The 13,228-nt window shown below is 34.4% G+C and overlaps 1 long non-coding RNA gene across 2 annotated transcripts in view; it reads left to right on the top strand.

The window, feature by feature from the left end:
• The first annotated feature begins 5,127 nt into the window (after positions 1 to 5,127).
• Positions 5,128 to 13,228, top strand: part of LOC116549898 — a 286,175-nt gene continuing 278,074 nt past the window's right edge. For both annotated transcript variants that reach the window (XR_004268147.1, XR_004268146.1), the window contains exon 1: positions 5,128 to 7,295. This is a non-coding gene — a long non-coding RNA (uncharacterized LOC116549898). The remainder of the gene's footprint in view (positions 7,296 to 13,228) is intronic.

The raw sequence follows: 13,228 nt of genomic DNA, 5'->3' as shown, positions 1-13,228 counted from the left end.
GGTAATAAAGATTTTCTGAAATATGTTAAAGAGATATCATTTATCATATTATCTTCTAGTTGATTGAAATTTCAACCAAAATACTAAAAGTTGTTTTGGTGTAAAACAAGATGATTCTAAACATATTTGGATGAGAATAGGACAGAAATAGTAAAACAATTTTGAAGATGAACAAAAGCGACAGCTATGAAGATAATTATGATTATATTGGTGCCAAGTAATATGCAGTTCATTAACAGACTTTCATATACATGAAAATTTATGAAATGACAGAAATAGAATTGTAATTAATGGATAAGAATAAATTATTCAATAAAGAAATACTGATATTAGAAAATTATTATCTTATATGATCTTTATTACTTTCAAGTACATTAAATTTGAAATGTAAAGAATAATATTTTATGGAATTTGTACATGGAGAGAACACAGATTGTGGAATGTACTTAGAAAGAAATTTTATTTTTCCTTGAAACTGTCCCTACAAATATACTTCATAGGCTCTTTGCCTCCTTGTCCCCTTGAGTTAAAAACATGGCTAAATGTTCTGATATTTCTGGTTACTCCCTAGAAAAAGAATAGACTCTGTTCATTCACATATATGTATATATACTTAGTCCTGTGATGATGATTGATATAGTTTGAATATTTGTCTCCTCTGAATCTCATGTTGGAATATAATCCCCAGAGTTGGAGGTAGGCCTGGTGGGAGGTGTTTAGGTCATGGGGAGGTATTTCTGAATCGCTTGGTGCTGTCTTCCCAGCAGTCAATGAGTTCTCGCTTTGAGCCCATGCCTAGATCTGGTGATTTAAAAGTGTGGCGTCTTCCATACCATTGTTCTTGCTCTTGTTGTTGCCATGTGATGTGCCTGCTGCCCCTTTGTCTTCCATTATAATTGTAAGCTTCCTAAGGTCTTCACCAGGAGCACATGCCAATGCCGTGCTTCCTGTGAAGCCTGCAGAACCATGCATGACCAATTAAACCTCCTATCTTTATAAATTGCCCAGCTTCAGGTATTTCTTTATTGTGACACAAAAATGGACTAATACAATGATGATGACAAAAATCCTCAAATACCATTCAAACATAAAGCTTCTCCTTCCTTGCTTGTGCAAACTGAAGGAAAGAGACTTTTAATGAGAAACGGGAACATGATTAGTTTCTTTTTCATGACTCAAGAACCCCCAAGGTGATTGGCCATCCTTATTTATCTGGAATACATTCTGAGGGAGTTTCTGGAACATGGAAGTTTTAGTTTTAAAAATGATCACCCATTTTCCACCTTCCTCTGCATTTACTTGCTGTAGCTTCTGACTCTTCAGAGTACAACTCTGAAATGAGTAGGGCTCATTTGACTGTCTCAACTTAACATAGAGTTTTCATTTACCATGACATACATTTAAAGACAACCCTTCTCAAAGTTGCTTAGTGGATTCTTTGGTGAAATAAAATTCCCGTTCCACATGTTAGACATTTTTCCTCTACTTGAGGTGACCATTTATGTCCTCTAGCTCAGGTTTCAATTCTTTGTGATCTGCATTCACTCAGATTGGGAGACTTCCATTGTCTCAACAAGTTCACATTTTTGGCAAAGTCCCTTTAAGATAGTCTCAAATCAACTTTACTTTTTGTCCACTGTGATGGCTGCCAATTACAACTAGTCTCTCTCTTTTTTGCAGCAGTATTTAAAAACCCTGTTAACAATTTTTTGAACAGAGATTTCCTTCAAGAATATGAAAGGCATTAATCTTCTGTTTGTTATAACAATTAAAAATTTGTTATTTCCAGATAGGTGTACCTAAGAATAACAGATAATAGTCATAATACATCAAGAAATATATTTCTTCCAAGACAATGGAAAATGTATTTTTAAAATTGTGGTGAATTTTAAGGGGGTTTTAGTTTTATAAAGGAGAATTTAAATTGTCAAAGGTCTTCTGGAACATATATCTGCCTCATAGGGTTGTAGAAATTAGAAATAAGAACAGTGAAGTACCTGGTGCATAGCAGGCACTAAGTCATTTATTATTAATTTCAGAGTCCTTCCTCCAGGGAAATTTTCCACCAACTTCAGCTTCTAAAATTATACTTTGGAAGACAATTAATTTTAGTTTCTTATTTGATTTAGCCTTTAATTCACATTCATTCAATTTTCTTAGTTGTGAAAGCAGTTAAGTAGAAACAACAAATAATTGACAAAAGGAAGACTATCTCTTACATTCAATATATTACTGTACTACATTTGCTCCTGAATTTCTCCATGATTCTGACATTTCACTGACTTTGGACTGGGAATATCAGTTTAGCCATGTGGTAAAACTCTCTTCAGGGAGTTCTGACTGGTCAATATTGAAATTTCTGTATGCCCTTCATCTCATGATAAGATCTGAGTATAAATTATGGCTTTGTTTAAAACAGAAGTACAACTTTGCTCAAGGTAAGCAGCCCTGGACTCAATTTGAAAAAGATTGAATTGAAAAGCCAAAATGTGTTTCTTTTCTTGCCCCTCTTTCCTCCAACAAAGAAAATCAGAGTTGAAAAATGCTCTAAACTCATTCTTCCTAATGCTGAGCATGAAATTTACCTTTGTGAAAAGTGAGAAATCAATAGAGATGACAAGGGAAGTTATAATTTTAATAGCACTCTGGGGAATGAGAGGTGAGTTTGTGACCATTGGCATCACAGATTGGCATGGCAACCTGATATTCTGTTTCTTGCCCACAGATCCACCACACAGCCACATTCCCTACACAAATGTCCTCAGGAAAAAATTATAGAAATATATATCTAAGAGCATGCCTGTGGTATAGAGCTTAGACCACACTTTAGGACCAGTCTGACTTGGGTTTGAATCCTGACTTTGCCACTTTTTACTGAACGTGATAAACAGAGATTCCCATTTTCAAAAGCTTGTGTGGTAGAAGCCAAGCAAAACTTCAAGTTGAGGAAGAGTTGTGGGAAGAAGGTTAATAAAAGAGAGCTTGAACATGTTTATAACCTGAGGGCCAGGAGAATTTGAAGAGTGTGCAGAGGGAGTATTTACTTAACATTTCTTGTGTGAAAAGCAGGCACAACACAGATCTCTTCAAGGTTGATATTGGGATTAAACTGAGTATTTTATTTGTATCGTATATAGGTATAGATATTCTTTTAATATATTTTGTGTTACTATTACATAATGGTACACACAAAATAGCAACAGAAGTTTATTTCTGACAGTTCTGGAGGTTTGGAAGTTCAAGATCAAAGTGGTGGCATCTGGTGTCTGTTAAGAGCTGGATATCTACTCCCAAGATGGTGCCTTGAATGCTATATCCTCCAGAGCGGGGAATACTGTTCCTACATGGCAGAAGAGCAGAAGAGAAGAAACCCACTTCTGCGAAGCCCTTCTTATGGTGGCATTCATCCATTCATGAGGGCTCTCCTCATGACATTAACACTTCTCATTAGACTCCACCTCCCAACACTGTTGCTTTGGAGATTAACTTTCAACACGAGTTTTGTGGGGGACAAAACCTTTGAAACCATAGCATACACACACACACACACACACACACACACACATATAGACACACATACATATTTTTCAAACCACAACATGCACATATACATATATGTATGTGTATGTGTATATATATGTGCTGTGGTTTGAATGGCTTTTTGTGTGTGTGTGTGTATTTATGTGTGAGTATACATATATGCATACATATATAACATACATGTATTTGTATATATTAATATGTACATATAAAAATATGTAATAGGCATATTATATATTATATATAATGTTTATATATAAAAAATGCATTACAGAATAGGTACTGATTACCATGATATCTCATATCTGTATTCAGCAAATTATATCTGGAAGCAAAACTGGAAGTATTTCTGGTCCCTCGTCTGCCACAATTGCAATACTTATATCCTTGTAAATATTAAAAGAGAATATATGTAAAGTGTTTAAGACAATGGCTGGGACAAAATAGGTGTTAAATAAATTACAAACGTTTTATTAATTGAGCATATGACCCATTTTAAGCATGCATGATGATTTCCTCAAAATTATTACTCAATGAATATTGTTGCTATTTACACAAGAACCAAAGAGAATCTTATTTTAGGTTTTGTATCAGTTATAATAACTAGGTTATATTGCAATGAAAACATACCCAAAATTTCTTCAAAATAATATAAAACAGCAAAGTTTATTATTTACTCATAGCATATGTCTTTTGCATGTCAGTCGTGGGGGTGTGGTGGGAAGTTCTGCTTTCTGTCATCCTCTGGGACTCAAACTGATAAAGAGATGCTTCACAGTTGAGAAAGCTAAGAGTCCCAGTAAAGGAGTAGTGATATGAAGATTTAAACATTGTCAAATGCTTTCACCTGTAAAAGATAGTTGTCTTTACTCACAGTCTATGAGCAAAAGAAACTCACTTGACCATGTTCAACCACAAGATCTCTGGGAAATGTAATCCTCTCATGTCCTTAGAGTAGAAGAAAACCAAACGGTGGTGCATAGTGATATCTACTACAGTAGGATAAGGCACTTACTGAGCTAAACAAATAAACAAATGACAAATTAAACATTTCATTTATATGGAATAGCTTTCTTGTCATTTTACATAATGGAATCAATTTTACCTTTATTAATGCTTAAAATGAAATGCTTAACTACTCAAACTGGAGTAAATTTTGCAATAGTCTCTCAATTCTGTTTTAATTCATTTTCCCTTAAATTCCATGAGTCTATTTTTCGTATATTTTATACATTAGATCCTTATTATTCGTAGATTCCACATTTTCAAATTCCCCTATTTACTAAAATTTAGTTATCCTCCCCAGATCAATTCTCATAGAGCTAATTTGAAGACACATGCAGAGCAGTGAAAAATTTGAGTTGCTCAATGCGCACATTCCCAGCTGAGGCGGAACATCGCAACACTGCCTTCGTGTTTCAGCTGTCATACTGTAGAAACATGCTCTTTTTGTGGTTTATTCAGGGCCCATTTTTTTTTTTTCCATTTTGTACATTTTCTTGATGATTTTGCCTGTGGCTTAATTTACAGATATACAATTAAACAAAATAAATAATATGCAAATTCCTACTAATTGAATATTTTTTTCCTGGTGACTTGTACTTTAAAATTACATGTAAGTTTTAAACAAAAGCCTTAAACACAAATAATTGAATATGGTCACATATGTTAATAATAGGACACAGTTTAACATTCTGACAAAACATAAAATAGCATCACAAATGAGATACAAATGAAATAATATCATATATGTATTTGCCTGAATCCTAAAAGTCAAAAATAGATATCTTTACATAATGAATCCTAATATGGATTTATATAAATTTTACGAACTGAGTGGTATCAAAGAATCATTATGTACAATGCTAAAACCAAAATTTCTGTGTTCAAAACCTTATTTTCTTGAAGTTAGATACCATTAAGAAAAAGCTGTGTGGGCTTTCTGGTTTTTAAATTTAGGTTTCAGTGTGTGATTCTTCTCTATTGCAAATAAACAAATGAAAAGTGAGCTGCTGGCATCAGGAAGAAGGAGAATTGTTCTTCCCTTCTCCCTCAAGGTATTGTAAATAAGGGAAGGAACTGGCTTTTAGGGAATAGGCCTTGCTACACTGTCAGTGTATTACTTTGGGGTCCATATGTGTTTTTTTTTTTTTTTTCTTATATGAGAGATCCTAATTCCTTCCTTTATCCTTTTCCATTAACTAAAACTGGAGATGTTATGGAAACAACAATTTATACAATAAGGGCTGGCATGTTAGGAATGACCATCTCTGAATTCCCATAACATGGCAGACAAGTTAATCCAGGAGATTACAAACTGAGCTGGATGCAAATCTTGTGAATGCCCACCCTCATAATTACATCAGGAAAGGTGTTAGGCAGTGCAGCCAGTTCTCGTTAATCAACAGTATTCTATAATCCTCACTTTAGCTTCACTTCATACTAGTAAAAGAGCATTTCCATACCTCTCACAGTTAACGGGGCATTCTCATACTTTCTTTCTAGTTTGTGCCTCTAATCAGAAGAATATTGGTGATATGACATGCCACAGTTATTTGTGACAAGAAGCCATGGATCCTTTCATTCTCTGCCCCCTCCACTTGTATCTATTGATCTATTTATTTATCCATTCATCTATATTCTTGTTATTATCTTATAGACAGGAGCCTTAAAGAAAAGACTTGATCATTATTTCAGGTTAAAAAATGAGCAACAATCCCCCTGGTCATGAAATTATAATGCAAGTGTCTTCTCTATTAAATTGCTCTCAGGTAATAATTTAGAGAGAAATTGGCACACACCTTACAAATGGTTTTCTATTTTTAACTATATCTCCCTTATGGTACCTGGGTGGACTTTGTGCTCATTAGTCTTTGGCTCCTACCAATGTGTGATAAACCTCTGCACAAGATGCTGGGGGAAAATCTAGCCTTTATGTCTGCAGCCTAATGAGATTTAGATCCAAGAGATGAGTACATTCGAGGAGTCAAAATGCTTCTGTGTCAGAATTTTATGACAAGAGAAAAAAGGTGGGACACTGGTTATTTTTTGGGACATCAGCTACTGATTTGTGAACTTGATGAAAGTTATTTTAAATGTTGATTGTTAGGTTATAATGTCCCCCACCCCCATTTTCATTAGAAATGTCATTTACACGTTGTTACTTGACACACAGTAAAAAGTGTGGAGTTTTTGAATAGTTAAAAAAGAGGATTGTTCCACAGGGGCCACTGTAAGATCTGTAACAGAGCTCTGCTGAAGGTATTTTACTCCTTGATTCCTGCAGTGATAAACCTAGGTGGGTTTTTAGAAATTATTCTAAGAAGAATAAATCATAAGAAAAAGGAAAAAGAGTAGTACTGGTGTGACCTTCAGTCATCCGAAAGTGAGTTACTGTTATCAGGAAGAAAGAGAAGAGTTGTAGAAAAGCCTAATGAACTGCTGACTTGAGACTTGGAGAGCCAAGAAACGTATCTGAGGCTAATGATGTGGTGAGGATGGAGAGATTAGGAACCCTGAGCAGGTCTCAGGGCAGATGATGTATCCAAGGAAACTGTTTATTTGCCAACCTGTGGGAAAGATATGGAAGCCATTTAAAGGTTGATATTTTCTGTAATAAATTTCTACTAACAGTCTGCAGATGAAAAGACCTATTACAGTATGTTATTGTCAACCCATTAAATTTTATTCTAAGCCTGATTTGGAAGACTGCTTGAAAAGAGAAGCATCAGTTTTCCAGTAAGAAGTAAATGGAGGTAAGATGAACTTACCTACCCTCTTCCTTATTCTTCAAACAGTCGTCAAGGTCAGGCAGTAAGTATCTGGATGGAGGATACAACTATGACAGCATCTCAAAGAGAAAGCATTGTGCAGTGGCAGGTTATGGGTTTGGACTTGGTGTAAACAGGAGCCAGGTTTGAATTCTGGGTCTGTAACTTTCAAAATGCTCTTTGAGCTTCAGATTCCTAATGGCTGAAATGGGGTTAACAACATTGACTTCACATTATTGTGAAGAATAAATATTAGATGAGCCCATGCATTTAAAATATGAAGTAAAATGCTTCATCTAGAGAAGGTACTTGGTTAGAGGTTGCATTTACTATTATTTACTTCATCTGTGTCACATCATGTGTTCAACAATTAGAAGTGTAACTCAGAATCTCCCAGAAAGTGAAACTGACATTTGTATTTTGATTCTAGAGATTCTAATGCACCCAAGGGTTAAGAACGTTGGTCTTGGGGTTTGTGATTGATGCAATTTCCTTGGACCTGGGCTACACCCACCTGGAAATATCAGCTGATAGGAAGCCCTTGGGATGTTGCAGTGGGTGATGGGGAGCCCCTTAATGCCTCTCTGGATGGCTGGTGTGAAGTCATGAAGATAACAGAGAAATCTACATTCTCCCTCTAAAAAATGTACCCCTCAAATGCAGAATAATAATATTCTTTGAGTGTCTATTTCTAAAGATTTCCCCTAATATTTGCCTTGAAGTTATTTTTTTTCCTAAGACTATTTTTGCGTGTTAAAAGCATGGAATGAAGTATGACTTTTTTTCTAAGGGCCCTGGACCCCTATGTCATCTCTGTCTTTGTCTGTCCTAATATACAATTTAGTTGTTGTTGTTATTGTTGTTTGTTTGTTTGTTTTTAGATGGAGTTTCACTCCTGTCACCCAGGCTGGAATGCAATGATGCCATCTCAGCTCACTGCAACCTCTACCTCCTGGGTTCAGGCGATTTTCTTGCTTCAGCCTGCTGAGTAGCTGGGATTATAGGCTCCCACCATCACACCCAACTCATTATTGTATTTTAGGTAGAGACGAGGTTTCTCCATATTGGCCAGGCTGGTCTTGAACTCTTGATCTCAGGAGATCCACCCACCTCAGCCTCCCAAAGTGCTGGGATTACAGGCATAAGCCATTGCTTGGAACTCTGAGGGTTAACCTATTAAGCTAGTTCAGCACAGTAACTGAATCTAAAATTTCTAAAAAAGAGCTGTTAGAATTTAATGCCTCTCCTCTAGCAAAGGCATTGAATATTATATAATTTATGCCTATGAGTGATGGTTTGTGTTCTCATTTACAAACTGCCAACATAACCACCCATCTCTAAAGCTTTTTGTGTCTTTTACCCAGACAGAAATAAATTAAGATAGCTGCAGTGGCAGTGGGAATGGGAAGGAGAAGATGGATTCATGACCTATTTAGAGGATACAATTGACAGGAATTGACTAGAAAGGAGAGTGAGTATTGAGCTTAACATTCAAATTTCAAAATTGTGCAACTAGATGGATAATGGTCATAATTCACTAAAATAGGACCCAGGACCAGGAGCAGATTTTTGGTTGCATTATTTAAATTTAGATAAGTTATGTTAAATATAAAGTACCAAATGGGATGATTGGTAGGTAATTGTCCACATGATTTGGGGCCAAGAAGTCAAGCCTAGATTAATAATCTAGAGAACCTGAATTACACATATCAAGAGGATTTTGCAATGTGCAATTAATTGTATATATTTAACTGCTAGAACATGTTGTTATAATATTAGACACATTGTGTGTATTGTTTTTTAATTTGTTTAAAAAATTTAATTTTTAATTGTTATGGTACATAGTAGGTACATATATACTTAGGCAGTATATAAGATTTTTTGATACAGGCATATATTGTATCATAATCACATCAGGGTAAATGGGGCGTACATCTCCTCAAGCATTTATCATTTTTCATGTTATAAATATTTAAAATTTTACTCTTTTAAAATATACAATAAATTATTGTTGACTATAGTCACCCTATTGTGCTATACAGTACTAGATCTTATTTGTTTTATCTAAATATATTTTCATACTCATCAACCATTCCCACTTTCCCTTGCCCCCACACACCACTCTTCCCAGCCTCTGGTAACCATCATTCTACTCTCTATTTCCTTGTGTACATTTTAAAACATTTTTAGCTCCAGAAATGTGAGAACATACAAAGTTTATCTTTCTATGCCTGCCTTATTTCAATTTAGTATAATGTCTTCCAGTCCTTCCATGTTGTTGCAAATGATAATATCTTATTCTTTTATATGGCTGAATAGTGTTCCATTGTTTATATGTACCACATTTTCTTTATCCATTCATCTGTTGTTAGGCACTTAGATTGCTTGCAAACCTTGGCAACTGTGAATAGTGCTGCAATAAACATGGTAGTGCAGATAACTCTTTGACTTACAGATTCTATTTCCTTTGGACAAACAGCCAGTAATGGATTGCTGGTTTACATGGGAGTTTTATCTTTAGTTTTCTGAGGAAACTTCATACTGTTTTCCATAGAGGCTGTACTAATTTACATTCGCACTAATGGTGTACAAACATTCCCTTTTTTCCACATTCTGGTCAACATTTGTTATTGCCTATCTTTTGGATAAAAGCGATTTTAAACTGAAGTGAGATGGTATCTCATTGAAGTTTTGATTTGTGTTTCTCTGATAATCAATAATGTTGATAACCTTTTCATATATCTCTTTGCCTTCTTTTCTCAAAAGAAGATGTACAAATGGCAAACAGGTATATGAAAAGATCTATTTAGTTCTTTTGCCTTTCAGTTGAAATATTTGATTTTTTCCTATAGAGTTGTTTGAGCTCCTTATATATTCTACTTATTAATCCCTTGTCAGATGGATAGTTTGCAAATATATTCTCCCATTCTGTGGGTTATCTCTTCGCTTTGTTGATTGTTTCCTTTGCTGTACAGAAGCTGTTTAACTTGTGATTCCATAAATCAATTTTTTTGGTTTGGTTACCTGCGCTTTTGTGATATTACTCAAGAAATCTTTGCCCAGACCAATGTCCTGGAGAGTTTCTCCAATGTTTTCTTTTAGTAGTTCCAGAGTTTGAGGTCTTAGATATAAATATTTAATTCATTTTGATTTGATTTTAGTATATGGTGAGAGATAGGAGTCTAGTTTCATTCTTCTGTACATGGATATTCAGTTTTCCCAGCACCATTTATTGAAGAGACTGCCATTTCTCCACTGTATGTTCTTTGCACCATTGTTGAAAATGAATTCATCATAGATGTACAGATTCATTTCTGGGTTTTCTATCATGTTCTATTGATCTTTGTGCCTGTTTTTATGCCAGTACCATGTTGCCTTGATTACTATAGCTCTGTAGTCTAATTTGAAGTCAGGTAATGAGATTTCACCAGTTTTATTATTTTTGTTCAGGATGGCTTTGGCCTTCTGGGTCTTTTGTGTGTCCACATAAATTTAATTATTATTTTTTCTATTTCTGTGAAAAATGTCTTTGGTATTTTAATAGCATTTCCATTGAATCTGTAGATTGCTTTGGGTATCTGTAGATTGCTTATGGACATTTTAACAATATCGATTTTTTCCAATGCATGAACATGGAACATCTTTCTATTTTTTTGTGTCCTCTTTAATTTTTTGCATCAGTGTTTTATAATTTTCATTGTAGACATCTTTCACTTCTTTAATTAATTCATAGATACCCAATTTTATTTTTAGCTTTCATAAATGGAATTACTTTCTTGATTTCTTTTTCAGATTGTTTGCTATTGATATATAACAATACTACTGATTTTTGTATGTTCATTTTGTATCCTGTAAATGTATTGAGTTTATCAATTTTAATAATTTTTGGTAGAGTCTTTAGAATTTTCTGAGTCTAAGATCATATCATCTGCAAAGAAGGATACTTTGATTTCTTCCTTTCCAATTTGGATGCCTGTTATATCTTTCTCTTGCCTGTTGCACTAGCTAGGACATTCAATACTATGTTGAAAAACAGTGATGAAAGTGAACATCCTTTTCTTTTTCCAGGTCTTAAAGGGAAGGCTTTTAGTTTTTCCCTGTTCAGTATGGGTCTGTCAAATATGGTTTTTATTGTGCTGAGGTGTGTTCTAACTGGGTTTGTTGTATATGGCTTTTAATGTGCTGAGGGATGTTCCTTTTATACACAGTTTTTTGAGAATTTTTATTATGAAGGGATGTTGAATTTTATCAAATTCTTTTCACCATCAATTAAAATAATCATATGATTGCTGTTCTTTATTCTGTTGATATGATGTATCACATTGATTGATTTGCATATGTTGAAACATTCTTGCATCTCCTGGATAAATGCCACTTGATCATGATGAAAGATATTTTTAATGTCTTCCTGAATTCGGTTTGCTATTATTGTGTTGAGAATTTTTGAATTAATGTTTCTCAGACATATTGGCTTGTAGTTTTATTTTTTGATGTGTTTTTGTCTGGTGTTGGTATATGGGTAATGCTGACCTCATAGAATGAGTCTGGAAGTATTCTCTCCTCTTCTATTTTTAACAATAGTTTGAGTAGAATAGGTATTAGTTCTTTTTTTAAATATTTGATAAAATTCATCAGTGAAGCCATGGGGTCCTGGGATTTTCTTTTCTAGGAGACTTTTTATTATGGCTTTGATCTTATTACTTATAATATATCTATTCATGTTTTGGAATTCTTCATGGTTCAATCTTGGTAGGTTGTATGTGTTTAGAAATTTACACATTTTTTTCTAGATTTTTCAATGTATTGGCATGTAATTATTATAGTAGTCTCTACTGATCCTTTGACCTTATGCAGTATCATTTATAATGTCTTTTAATCTGATTTTATTTGATTGATTTATTTACTTTTTAAATATATATTTTATTGTGTTTTAGGTTTTGGGGTACATGTGAAGAACATGCAAGATTGTTGCATAGGTACATACATGGCAATGTGGTTTGGTGCCTTCCTCCCCATCACCTATATCTGACATTTCTCCCCATGTTATCCCTCCCCAACTCCCCACCCCCTGTTGTTGTCCTTCCCCTAGTTCCCCCCCACAGACCCCAGTGTGTGATGCTCCCCTCCCTGTGTCCATGTGTTCTCGTTGTTCAACACCCACCTATGAGTGAGAACATGCAGTGCTTGATTTTCTGTTCTTATGTCAGTTTGCTGAGAATGATGGTTTCCAGCTTCATCCATGTCCCTACAAAGGACACAAACTCATTGTTTTTGATGGCTGCATAGTGTTCCATGGTGTATATATGCCACATTTTCCCTGTCCAGTCTATCATTGATGGGCATTTGGGTTGGTTCCAAGTCTTTGTTATTGTAAACAGTGCTGCAATGAACATTTGTGTGCATGTGTCTTTATAATAGAACAATTTATAATCCTTTGGATATATACCCAGTAATGGGATTGCTGAGTCAAATGGAATTTCTTAATCTGATTTGATTTATTTGAGTGCTCTTTTTTTTTCTTAGTCTGGCTAAAATTTTGTAAATTTTGTTTATCTTTTCATAAAGCCAACTTTCGTTTCACTGATCTTTTGCATTTTATTTGTTTTCATTTCATTTATATCTGCTCTAATCTGTTATTTCCTTTATTATACCAATTTTATGTTTGGTTTTTCTCTTGCTTTTTTAATTCCTTAAGATGTATCGTAGGTTATTTGAATTTTTTCTGCTTATTTGATGTAGGTGTTTATTGCTATAAACTGTGTTCTTAGTACTGCTCTCTGTGTATCTCATAGATTTTGGCATGTTGTATTTTCATTTTTATCCATTTCAAGAAATTTTAAAATTTCCTACTTAATTCTTTCATTGACCCATTGGTCATTCAGAAGCATATTGTTTAATTTCTATATGTTTGCATAGTT

The sequence above is a fragment of the Sapajus apella genome, unplaced genomic scaffold, assembly GCF_009761245.1.
Source record: "Sapajus apella isolate SASKATOON/1434 unplaced genomic scaffold, GSC_monkey_1.0 scaffold1, whole genome shotgun sequence".
NCBI lineage: Eukaryota > Metazoa > Chordata > Mammalia > Primates > Cebidae > Sapajus > Sapajus apella.
This window is presented reverse-complemented; position numbering and strand designations above follow the sequence as displayed.